Source organism: Canis lupus, chromosome 29 (genome assembly GCF_011100685.1).
Source record: "Canis lupus familiaris isolate Mischka breed German Shepherd chromosome 29, alternate assembly UU_Cfam_GSD_1.0, whole genome shotgun sequence".
Taxonomy (NCBI): domain Eukaryota; kingdom Metazoa; phylum Chordata; class Mammalia; order Carnivora; family Canidae; genus Canis; species Canis lupus.
In genome coordinates, this window is record NC_049250.1 from 15,742,406 (window position 1) to 15,753,163 (window position 10,758).

Here is a 10,758-nt window from a genome sequence, read left to right on the forward strand (position 1 = left end):
GCCATGACTAGGGCTTATTTCATTAATGATGCAAATTCGACTAAAATGTATAATAGCCTTGACTTTGTATAGGTCATTTATAGCTATATACAAAACTTTAAAACTCTTTGCTAAAAACCTTGCTTTATATTCAGGTCATTGTTTTAATTCCTTTAATGTAAAAAAATTTTTAATGTCTCCATACACCTTGGAAGATAAGGAACTGTTGTAATTATCTATTATTATCCTGTAACAAAGGGAAACTGGAAGGATGCAGCTTTTATTATAGTGGAGTTTACTTCTCATACAGACATGTACATACAAGGGAAAAAACCTCATAAAGTCAAAATTATGCCTGGAAATCTAAGTCACCTTTAAAATACAGTATACAACATTTACAGACCATGTTGGAGGCAGACTCTCAATATGTCCAACACAGCCAATTTTTCCTTCAGCATTCAAACAGATGGCTCATTCTTTGGGTGAGCACCAGATGAAGTAGTTGGCTTGTATTTGAGGCCGTCTTGTATAAAAAAAAAACTTATCTTTAAACACTGAATCACACTCTGCACAGTGAGAAGCTCACACTACAAGGCACAAGGAATCAATGACCAATTGAGGGAGCCATAGATTAATGTCTCCCTTTTTAACACCTAGTCTGGGGAATACTCGAGAGAAATGGTAGGCAGAAGTGACTGCATGACTTAAATTCTCAACCTCTCTCACTTTCTCTCTGGCCCAGCACTCCAGCTGGAGTCATAAAATTTGAATGTGTCTCTGATGGGATTCCTCTATGTTCATGAAGACACTGATAATGAAATAAAGGTCTTGAAATGGTAATATATATCCCACTCCTGGTACCAATCTCTGTTATTGCTTAGCTCAGAGTAAGGAACATGCCAGGTAAACTTAAAGGAGAAAGATTTAAGATACATCAGCATCAACGATGGTAGTAGGGCTTTGACAGTGTTATCTCTGTTTATGTCAGGGCTTTTTAGCTCCAAAAAATCCAAGCTGAAAGTTGACTGGGTCATGTTGTCACCATCCATCATCTCTGACCCCTGAAGAGTCATGGCCACGGCTGAGTCAACACTATGGCAAAATCAAACACTCCTATTCCACATAGACAAAGCTGCCTTGGGCTACTTTCCTCTGACAAAGGCAATTTAACAGGCTGTCACCTTAAGGCTCCATCTTCACTTAGTTCAAATGCCAAATCCCAAGTCCCTCCAAATGATCACAAAGATTATTTGAAGCCCTTATGTATTCTTCATGGTAAATTCACATGAGATTTTTATTTTTACTTATTTTTAAAGATTTTATTTATTTAGTTACTTAAGAGAGAGAGAGAGAGAGAGAGTGAGCAGGGGGAGGAGCAGAGAGAGGGACAAGGAGACACTGCACTGAGTGCAGAGCCCAATACAGGCCTAATCCCACAGCCCTGACATTGTGACCTGAGCCGAAATCAAGAGTTGGATGCTTAATTGACTGAGCCACCTAGGTACCCCAATGTGAGATTGTTTTTAGAAAAACAATAAAAACCTGGTTAAAAATTCTTAAAGATTCTTAAGTCCAAATTTCATTTCAAATAAAATTAAAATGCTAAGTTGAGCGTCACACAAATCCTATGAAGATAGGTATTAACCTTATTCTGTATATGAGAAATTGAAAGGCACAATTAGGTCACCCAGGTTTTGGGCTACAGCCAAGCCCTAAATCCAAATCTCCTCAGATTCCAAGAAACTGAATTAGTAGGTTTCTTGATAAGTAAATCAACAGCTAACTTTGGTGTAAGCATTATAGGGACATGAAAAAAATATAAAATAGTTACTATACAATGATTTTAATTGTTGACTGTATAAGTCCAAAATAGGATAAGGTAAGATAGTTTGTGACTTGAGTAACAGCCTTAAGAAATACAAATTTTATAGTTTCAGCAATTTGTATTATAGTGCTGGTAATGCCATCTATCCCCATCTTGCTGAAACAGAATAACACAAATTTTAAAGATTCTTGTTCCTAGTAACACAACCTTTCTGTTAGCATATTATTTAGCTAAAGCAAAAGGTCAAGTGAGCAAGCTGAATTTTACCATTTTTCCTACTTTTGCATAAAAAACCAGAAATATACTTTAAGGAAGCTTGAGCTCATTAGAAAAATGGATGGTTTAAATTTTTCAAAATTAATGTAAGGAATTCAGCATATTTACCCCCTAAGTCATTGTTTGATTCAGTTTGATGAAATGTAATGGTTTCTTATATTTAATGTTATGAGTGGAGATCATTTAGATTGACCGACCCATCTTCTATTAGAACATCTGTCAATGATTAGAGAAACATCTCCCGAGACACCTGGGTGGCTCAGTGGTTTGCCTTCAGCTCAGGACGTGATCCTGGGGTCCTGGGATCGAGTCCCACATCAGGTTCCCTGAAGGGAGCCTGCTTCTCCCTCTGCCTATGTCTCTACCTCTCTCTCTCTTTCTCTCTGTGTCTCTCATGAATAATGAAACAAAATCTTAAAAAAAAATTTCCCCACATTAGGGATTTAGGACTTCATGATTTCTTACTGGTTACCATAATTTTACCTTGAGATTTAATGAACAGGTAACATAAAAAAATCTTCTGTTCCAATTTGTTTTAAAATCTGAGCTTGCTACTGATTTATACTCAAATAAAATGTGAAATATCTTAAGATATTTCATCTATTCACATATTTTCTTAATTGGCAAAATTATGGTATGATTACTGGTATGCACTCAATATATTTATCATTAATGTTTCTCTACTTGCAGTTTGGATAGAACAATTCTCCACATTTGGGATTGTCCTGAGCACTGGAAGATGTTTAGCATCTCTGATCTCAGCACGCTAAATACCAAGAGTTCACTACATTACTATAAACATAGCGGTGTGTGGGTACAATCGATGAAATGTGCTCCCAGTTACTGTCAAAACACTACCACTCCTCTCACCCTTTCCAAGACCACCATGATGGACAACATAGTAGACATAGGTAAAGTCTGGCAAAGATAGCCGGTTCTTTGGAACAAGTTTTGGGAGACTAGTCAGTGTAAGATTTAGCTAGAAAGATTTATTATAACTCATAATTTGACTTGCTGAGTTATTTGACTTTAGAGTAATGTATCCATATATTATGAGTAATGAGCTGTTTATTCTAGTAAGAATTGTGTTAAGTCAAAGAAGGGTTCGGAGTCAAAACTCTAAACTCAGGAATTGTACTTTTCTCTTCCTATCATGGCTCTCACTCATCCCTAAACACCACACAGGACTTGATTATCTATTATTTTAACAGAAAAACTTGATTATCTATTATTATAAACAGATAAATTTCACATATCATCCAAAATTTTTCTTTAAAGCAATTCAGATTTATTAATATTAATTGATTTTATAGAGCACATTTATACATCAGTTTCAGACTTACTTCTGGAAAACTGTTATGCCTATACATATCCAAAGATATTACACTGCAGAGCCTTTGCACAATTATGCATATGAACTCCAAATCAGAAAGCCTTAACTGAATTAAGTAAGACTGCACGGAGAAAACTTTTATTAAAATGTGTGTGAATATGATATCTAAAAAGTGGGTACAGAATCAATCTGCTTTCATACTTTTTCTTCAATAATCCATCTGCAAAAAAAAGAAGGCAGGCAAAATTTCATTTAAAAACTTTCAAGTCTTGAAACCGAAACCACTCCTGAGAGAGTACACGGCCACAGAATCTGTTTTATATAAGCTTGTATTGAAAATAACCCAAAATATCCATTACATTTGTGTATTTGTTATAAATTGCAATATACATTACAGATCCCTGCATCTACATATGCACATAAACTGGCTATATTTACTGTAATAATGAGATTGCCTCTATAGAGTAAATGATACAATAAATGTTAAACTATCTCAAATGGTTGGTATTTCTATTTTATGGTCAGGGATATGTCTTCATTGTTTTGAAAATGTAGACAACTGAAATTAGATTGTCAATACCATTCCTCTACAGTAAGCACTAATAGGTATGTTATACATGGACACATCCTATGCATTCCTTTGAATCAGGTGAAGAAAAATAATAGCCATAACTTGCTAAAAAGTCATATAGAATAGCTGCCTTTCTCTGATAACATTCTTGGTTCTAGTGTTGGATTAATATTTTTAATTTGGAGAATTTATAAATATACAGGAAATGTGTGACACCCATTAACCAAGACTCACAGACTAACATAATCCCATGTTTATATAATAGAAGCTGTAATTTATAACAGATACCAAATACAATGCAAGTTTATTACAACTATCAAAGGCTTCCTCATCCTAAAACATTTATGCTTTTGAATAGTTGCTAGCTTTAAAATTTTTATATCCACTTTAAGTATTCATTTGCTTAAATTTAAGTGTTCTGGCCAGCAGTGGCTTGAGAAATTTTTAAACCACATTCTTGACTTTTTACTATCTTTTTACTTTGATCGTAGTCTAGATTATAGATATCTGGGGAATCCAAACATTTTGGAGTATATGTGTAGAAATATTTCAGAACAAGTGATACTACTGGGGGCTAAAATACAGGAAAATTTCAAAGTTAAGAAACTCCAAATCTGTAAAGAATATCTGCCATCAAATAGGTGGCACCACACTAGATGCTATGTGGGGAAGACAGAGTATATCCTGACATTTATAATAGAAAACACACCAGATGTAAGTACAAGGGCAAAATGAGCACACTAAAAACCATACAAAGCCAATAACTAATAAAATAGCAAAGATATTCAACTAACAATTAAAAATTTTGTATATAAGCTTTCACTCTGAATTTCAGTTTCTGAAACCAATTGGTTGGAGGAAAGGAACTTTCCTAAACTGAGCAAAAGCTGAAGGTAACACCTCTCAGATCTTTAGATCTTAAAAGTATAAGAGCTAAGTCATGATTCTCAGTCTTGACTGCATATTAGCATTACTACAAAGCTGTTTAAACAAACAAGCAACCGCCCCCTCTGCCCAAGTCCTCATCCATGCCTTTGCCCTATCCTTAGAGACTCTGGCTCAAGTGTTTGGAGTGGGGACATGAACAATGCTATTTATTAAAATCATGCAGGTGATCCTAATGTACAGACAGGGTGAGACTCCCTGAACTAAATGAAAGGATCAGAGAAAGCGGATGGTAAACTAGGAGTCTAATGATGTCTCATGGAAAGAAACTCATCCATGCTAATATAAAAAATACAAGAGTCTAGTAAGACTAAGCATATTCACATTCCAATTTAATCTTAAATAGACTTAAGAGAAAACCATTCCTCTTGTTTTTTTAATCCACTAGGAATGTAAGAATAGTAATATAAGGAATGTCTTAATGGGTCAGCTGTACAGAAGGAACCAGAGGAGTTCATATATCAAAGGCCAGTCCTCCCACCCCTACTATAAATGTACTTGCTTCTGAACCTCATTCTACATTGAATGCTCTTTTCTGTGTCTCATCTCTCTCGAATCCATCCCACTAACATTTAAACATTTCAGTCTCTCTTACCTTAAAACACACATGCCTAGATCCTTGACATCTTTGCCTACAATCCCATCAGCACAGCCCACTAGAGCGCTGCTGACAATCATGGGCATTTCCTCTCACAATGAACCACCGAGTTCTTCTATGATACTGCCTAAAAAGACCTGTCACATAGGTCACCTCTCTCCATGCCCACTGCTACTTACCCAAAGCCAAGCCACCATTGCCCCTGTACTCCAAGTATGGAAATAGCCTTATAATCTGATATTATAGATTGGTATCCTCAGATCCACTTTTCTCCCTTTTCCACATTGTAGCCTAAATGCGTTCACTTTGGCAAATTACCAAACCCAAGCTTCAGTTTCTTCATATGTAAACTCCATTTATTTTTCTCACAGACTTTATCAGATTGTTATGAAGATCAAATGGATACCAGACTAAGGCAGTTAGCAACTGCAAAGCAGAAAGTCACTGTTATATTTATTAATGTACAAACAATAGTGATTGAACTACTTACATTAGGAGATGAAATTATTTAGGGACTAAATCAAAAGGCCTACAAAGTCTTGTTTAAGCTGACCTCCACCAACATTCCAGTCTCATTTTAGACTCCACACACCAGCCTCATAAAGCTGTTCCTCTTGCCTTGCCCCATCTGACCAAGTCCTGCTCATCATTCAAGTTCTGGCTTAAACCTTAATATCTCTAAGAAACTTACCCTGACTCCCTCTTCCCTTTCCCTCCCAATATCAGGTCTCCCAAACCTTCTGTATTATTTCCTGCTACATACATTTGTCGTTATCTGTTCCAAGGTCTTCCTTCCCACTAGACTGTGAACCTCATGAAGGATTAGGTCTATAATCCTTCCAATAAGCACCATGAATTAGAGACTACAGGTTTTCAAATATTTAGTAACTGATTTTAATGACCTAACTGAAAAATACCCATAAGTGTTACACTCTAATAGAAGCCTGTGGCTCCCTTTAGCATGAGCCAGTAATTGCTGGTATTTCTCTATCACTTTGTCTCCTTTGAGCTTCACCAACCAGAAATACTACACCATAAAGAGTAAGGAAAGTACCTTCATTTTTTATTTCCAATATAACTTTTTGAATATAAAAGTTATATTTCTAACATAACTTCTGTGGTGGTAACAGAACATCTGCTTGGCTTATTTTGTTACTTCAACACTAGGAAATCATATACTGAAGAAAAAACACTGATCTGCTTTCCAGTCCATCCTAGATAATTACTAATAGCTTGGTGATCAGGATCTTAGTTTACAATACATTTTAATGCACTACTTTACTTGGTATGCTTGCTACTTATTATCCAGTCACAGGGTGAGAAGAGAAGATTCCCACAGATTGTCATTTCTAAGAATTTTACTACATACTGCTTCCACAGTTAATAAAAGACTAGTAGTCCTTCTATCAAGCACTATAAATATCTTCACTCAGAAGTGATATTACATTATTGCCTGTAAGCTATTTTTCTACTGAATTTAATATTAAATTAGTTCTGGGCAGCCCGGGTGGCTCAGCAGTTTAGCACCACCTTCAGCCCAGGGTGTGATCCTGTGAGACCCAGGATTGAGTCCCTTGTCGGGCTCCCTGCATGGAGCCTGCTTCTCCCTCTGCCTCTGTGTCTCTCTTGAATAAATAAGTAAAATCTTTAAAAAAAAATTAAATTAGTTCTTCTATCTCAATGGACTGGAGACACTTGATTTTGTTTCTACTAGGTACTTGCTTTAATCCTGTGTCCCATGGATCTAATTTTTAGAAAGCAGACCTTAAATTGCCTGGAAGAATGTGGTACGTAGAAAAATAAAATCAAAACTAAGAGTGTAAATGCCTACGCAGTTTGTTTTACAAACCTATTTATATTTTTACATATACATTTTCTTAAAACAGTATACTTTTTCTCCGACTTTACACTGAGAGGCAAGGATTCCTTTTTCCCTGAAGTTTACCTACTAAAACGGAGTCCTGACTTCTGGCTCAACATTTTCACAGTCTGCCTTAGGGTTTCATCTACATTTGCTTTTAGCCCTGTTTTTTTTTTTTTTTTTTTTTTTTTAATTCACTGGTAAGGTCGGTATGGCTGAGTTTCCATGTATTGCCTCCCTTCTTCTATCTTCTTTCATTTTCTGCTACCATTTTGTAACTCATTCACTGGTACTTTCTTACCTATCTTAATATTCCTTTTTTTTTTTTTCCTATCAATTGCAAAACCATTTTTTTCTCTGAAAGTTTATTTTTTATTGCCCAATTTTTGCTCCCACTGGAATATTTGTTTGCATAGACTGCAAACTGAGTATTATTTTTAATGTGTCCTCATCAACTATCTTCCTACCTAAAATATTTAAACATGAAAAAATGGGTACCTACACGACTTGTATTTTTACAAGAAACCCCTTATCAGAAGAACATGGGTTAGAAAAGGGGTTCTGAGCCATTAAAGGCTGGAAAGAACCTCAGCAAACTGGCTGGTCCTGAAGACAGCAGTAATGAGGAAGGTTGGTGAGGCTTCAGTTTGGGCTTAATAAGTAAAAGGCAGTACAAAAAGAGGAAGCGAGAGTTTTGAAAGCAAGCTCTGCAAAAATGAACACATTTGGGAACGAAGAGACAAACAATACAACTGAGTGGTCAAATGTACATCAGACGCTTTAAATGCTGAAAGAATTTAAAGAATTGGGAGACAGATTGGCAAGGTCCAAAAGGGATAGACAAGGAGGGTTTCATGAATAGCTGGTTCTGGAAAACTAGAATCTGGTAATTTAGGATGAGGACAAACATAAAATGCATTTACTGAAGACCAAAAATATCACCTGAAGAAAAGTGTCAGGTAAATGAGAATAGCATAGGTTCCAGAGAATATTGAAGCCAGAACAATTTGGATGTGACACAATAAAAGTCACTAAAGATTTATAACCAGAAGAGTAGAAGAAATTTAAAATATCTAACAATTATTTGGGCAAGTATTTGGTCATGAAGAAGGAAGACCCCGCCCCTAATACTCAGTAGCTGTATTTGACTCCAGTTACTTTATTTCTTCTGTTAAATGAATATGAAAAACCCTAGCTCACTGGACCATGGTGATGATTAAAGAAAACAACACAAGGACTTAGTGCAGAGCCTGAAACACAGTTAAATGCCCAAGTAAAGTTAAATGTCACTAACAAGCAGGTAGCAGTAATCCAGATGTACAATAGTTAAAATCCAGACAAGATCGGAACCAAAGTACCAAATACCCATCCCTTCGACATAGAAATACTGCTATAATTGTTCTATCTCCATAACTCATTCGTAAACACTCCCCAAATGCTCAGCACACACAGTATTATGCTCCACAGTGTGGCAAACATTAAAACATAAGAAACACTCCCTCCCCTTAGGGATCTTGATCTCAGTAAGAACATACTCAGGGAAAGTAATGGACCATAAATGACAGGTCCCAAACAAAGAAAAAGTAAATATAGCAGTTAAGAGGAAGAAGGATCCATGGGGTGAAAATTGTTCACAGGATTTGTATAAGAAGCACTGGGAAATACTGTTGCAATGTGTGTGCTGCAAATATTTTTATTAAAAAAAAAGGGCAAATCTGTTTAGTATGAGGACTTCCATAAATTACATAAGAAAACTCAAATCCCCTCCCCCCAAAAATGAAAGACAGTTCAAAGAAATACTGAAATAGCTTCTTAAATCTATAAAAAAGCGAACTCTCATTCAGAAGATATCCCCCCTCCCTTTTTTTTAGACCACAAAGGGTTAAATGTGGGATAATACAGTTGGAGAGGCTGAAGGGAAATAGGAACTATCATATCATTCTAGTAAGAGAAGAAACCAGAATACTCTCTAAGGAGGCAGGAACTCTCCAAATAAAAGCACTCACAGGCTTGATGTAGCAATTCTACATCTAGAAATTCACTCTACAGATACACTGACACAGCACCATTTGTAATAGCAAAGGATTGCAATCAAAGCACTGCTAAATAATTGGTGGAACATTAATATAATACTATGAAGCAGGACACCTGGGTGGCTCCAGTGGTTGAGCATCTGCCTTTGGCTCAGGGTATAATACTGGGGTCCGGGGATTGAGTCCTGCATCAGGCTCCCTGTGAGAAGCCTACTTCTCCGACTCTCTTTCTGTGTCTCTCACGAATATATACATAAAATCTTAAAAAAAAAAAAAATACTGTGAAGCTGGGGGGAAAAGTTGCTTTATACAAGAATAAAGTCGGTAAATTAATAGAATATTCTTGATGGGCACACATAATTAGTAAAAATAGCTATCTCTGGTGAGAAAAACCAGGTGAGAGTGGTTCAAAGTCATTTCTCACTGCATACCTACTTTGAAGACTTTAAAAATTTCAAGTGTAGGGGTGCCTGACTGGCTCAGTCAGTAGGATCTGTTAACGCCTGATCTCTGGGTCATGAGTTCAAGCCCCACACCAGGCACATAGTTTATTTAACAAAAAAGTTTTTTTAAATGTATACTTAACAACTGAAACAAAAGAAAACAAATGAGAATAAATCGAAATGTTGTTATTAATATTGTTTAGGTTGTAGGATGACAGAGGACTTTTTTTTTAAGATTTTATTTATTTATGCATGAGAGACATAGAGAGAGAGAGAGAGAGAGAGGCAGAGACATAGGCAGAGGGAGAAGCAGGCTCCACTCCATGCAGGGAGCCTGACATGGGACTCGATCCCGGGTCTCCAGGATCCCATCCTGGGCTGAAGGCGGCGCTAAACCGCTGAGCCACCAGGGCTGCCCAGGACTTGTTTTCTTTATGCATTTCTAGAACATACTGACCTTATTTTCATAATAAAATATTTTAAAGGAGATGACAGTATAAAGGAGGAAACTCCAGATAAGAAAGAATACAAGCAGGGGTACCTGGGTGGCTCAGTGGTTGAGTGCCTGCCTTTGGCTCAGGTTAAGATCCTGGGATCCTGGGATCAAGTCCCTCATCAGGCTCCCCTAGGGGAGCCTGCTTCTCCCTCTGCCTATGGCTCTGCCCCTCTCTGTCTCTCATGAATAAATAAAATCTTAAAAAAAATAAAAATAAAAAAGAACATAAGCAAAGATTTAAGAGTAGGATGAACACAAAATACTTAGGTTATAATAAATAGACTAAATAAAGCAGAGTTTGTAACAATGAGATAACTTGCGCTTCACGTCTAGAAAGTCTGTAATAATGCTATAGACTGTATGAAAGATTACGTTGGTAGCTAAACTCTGACACTTTT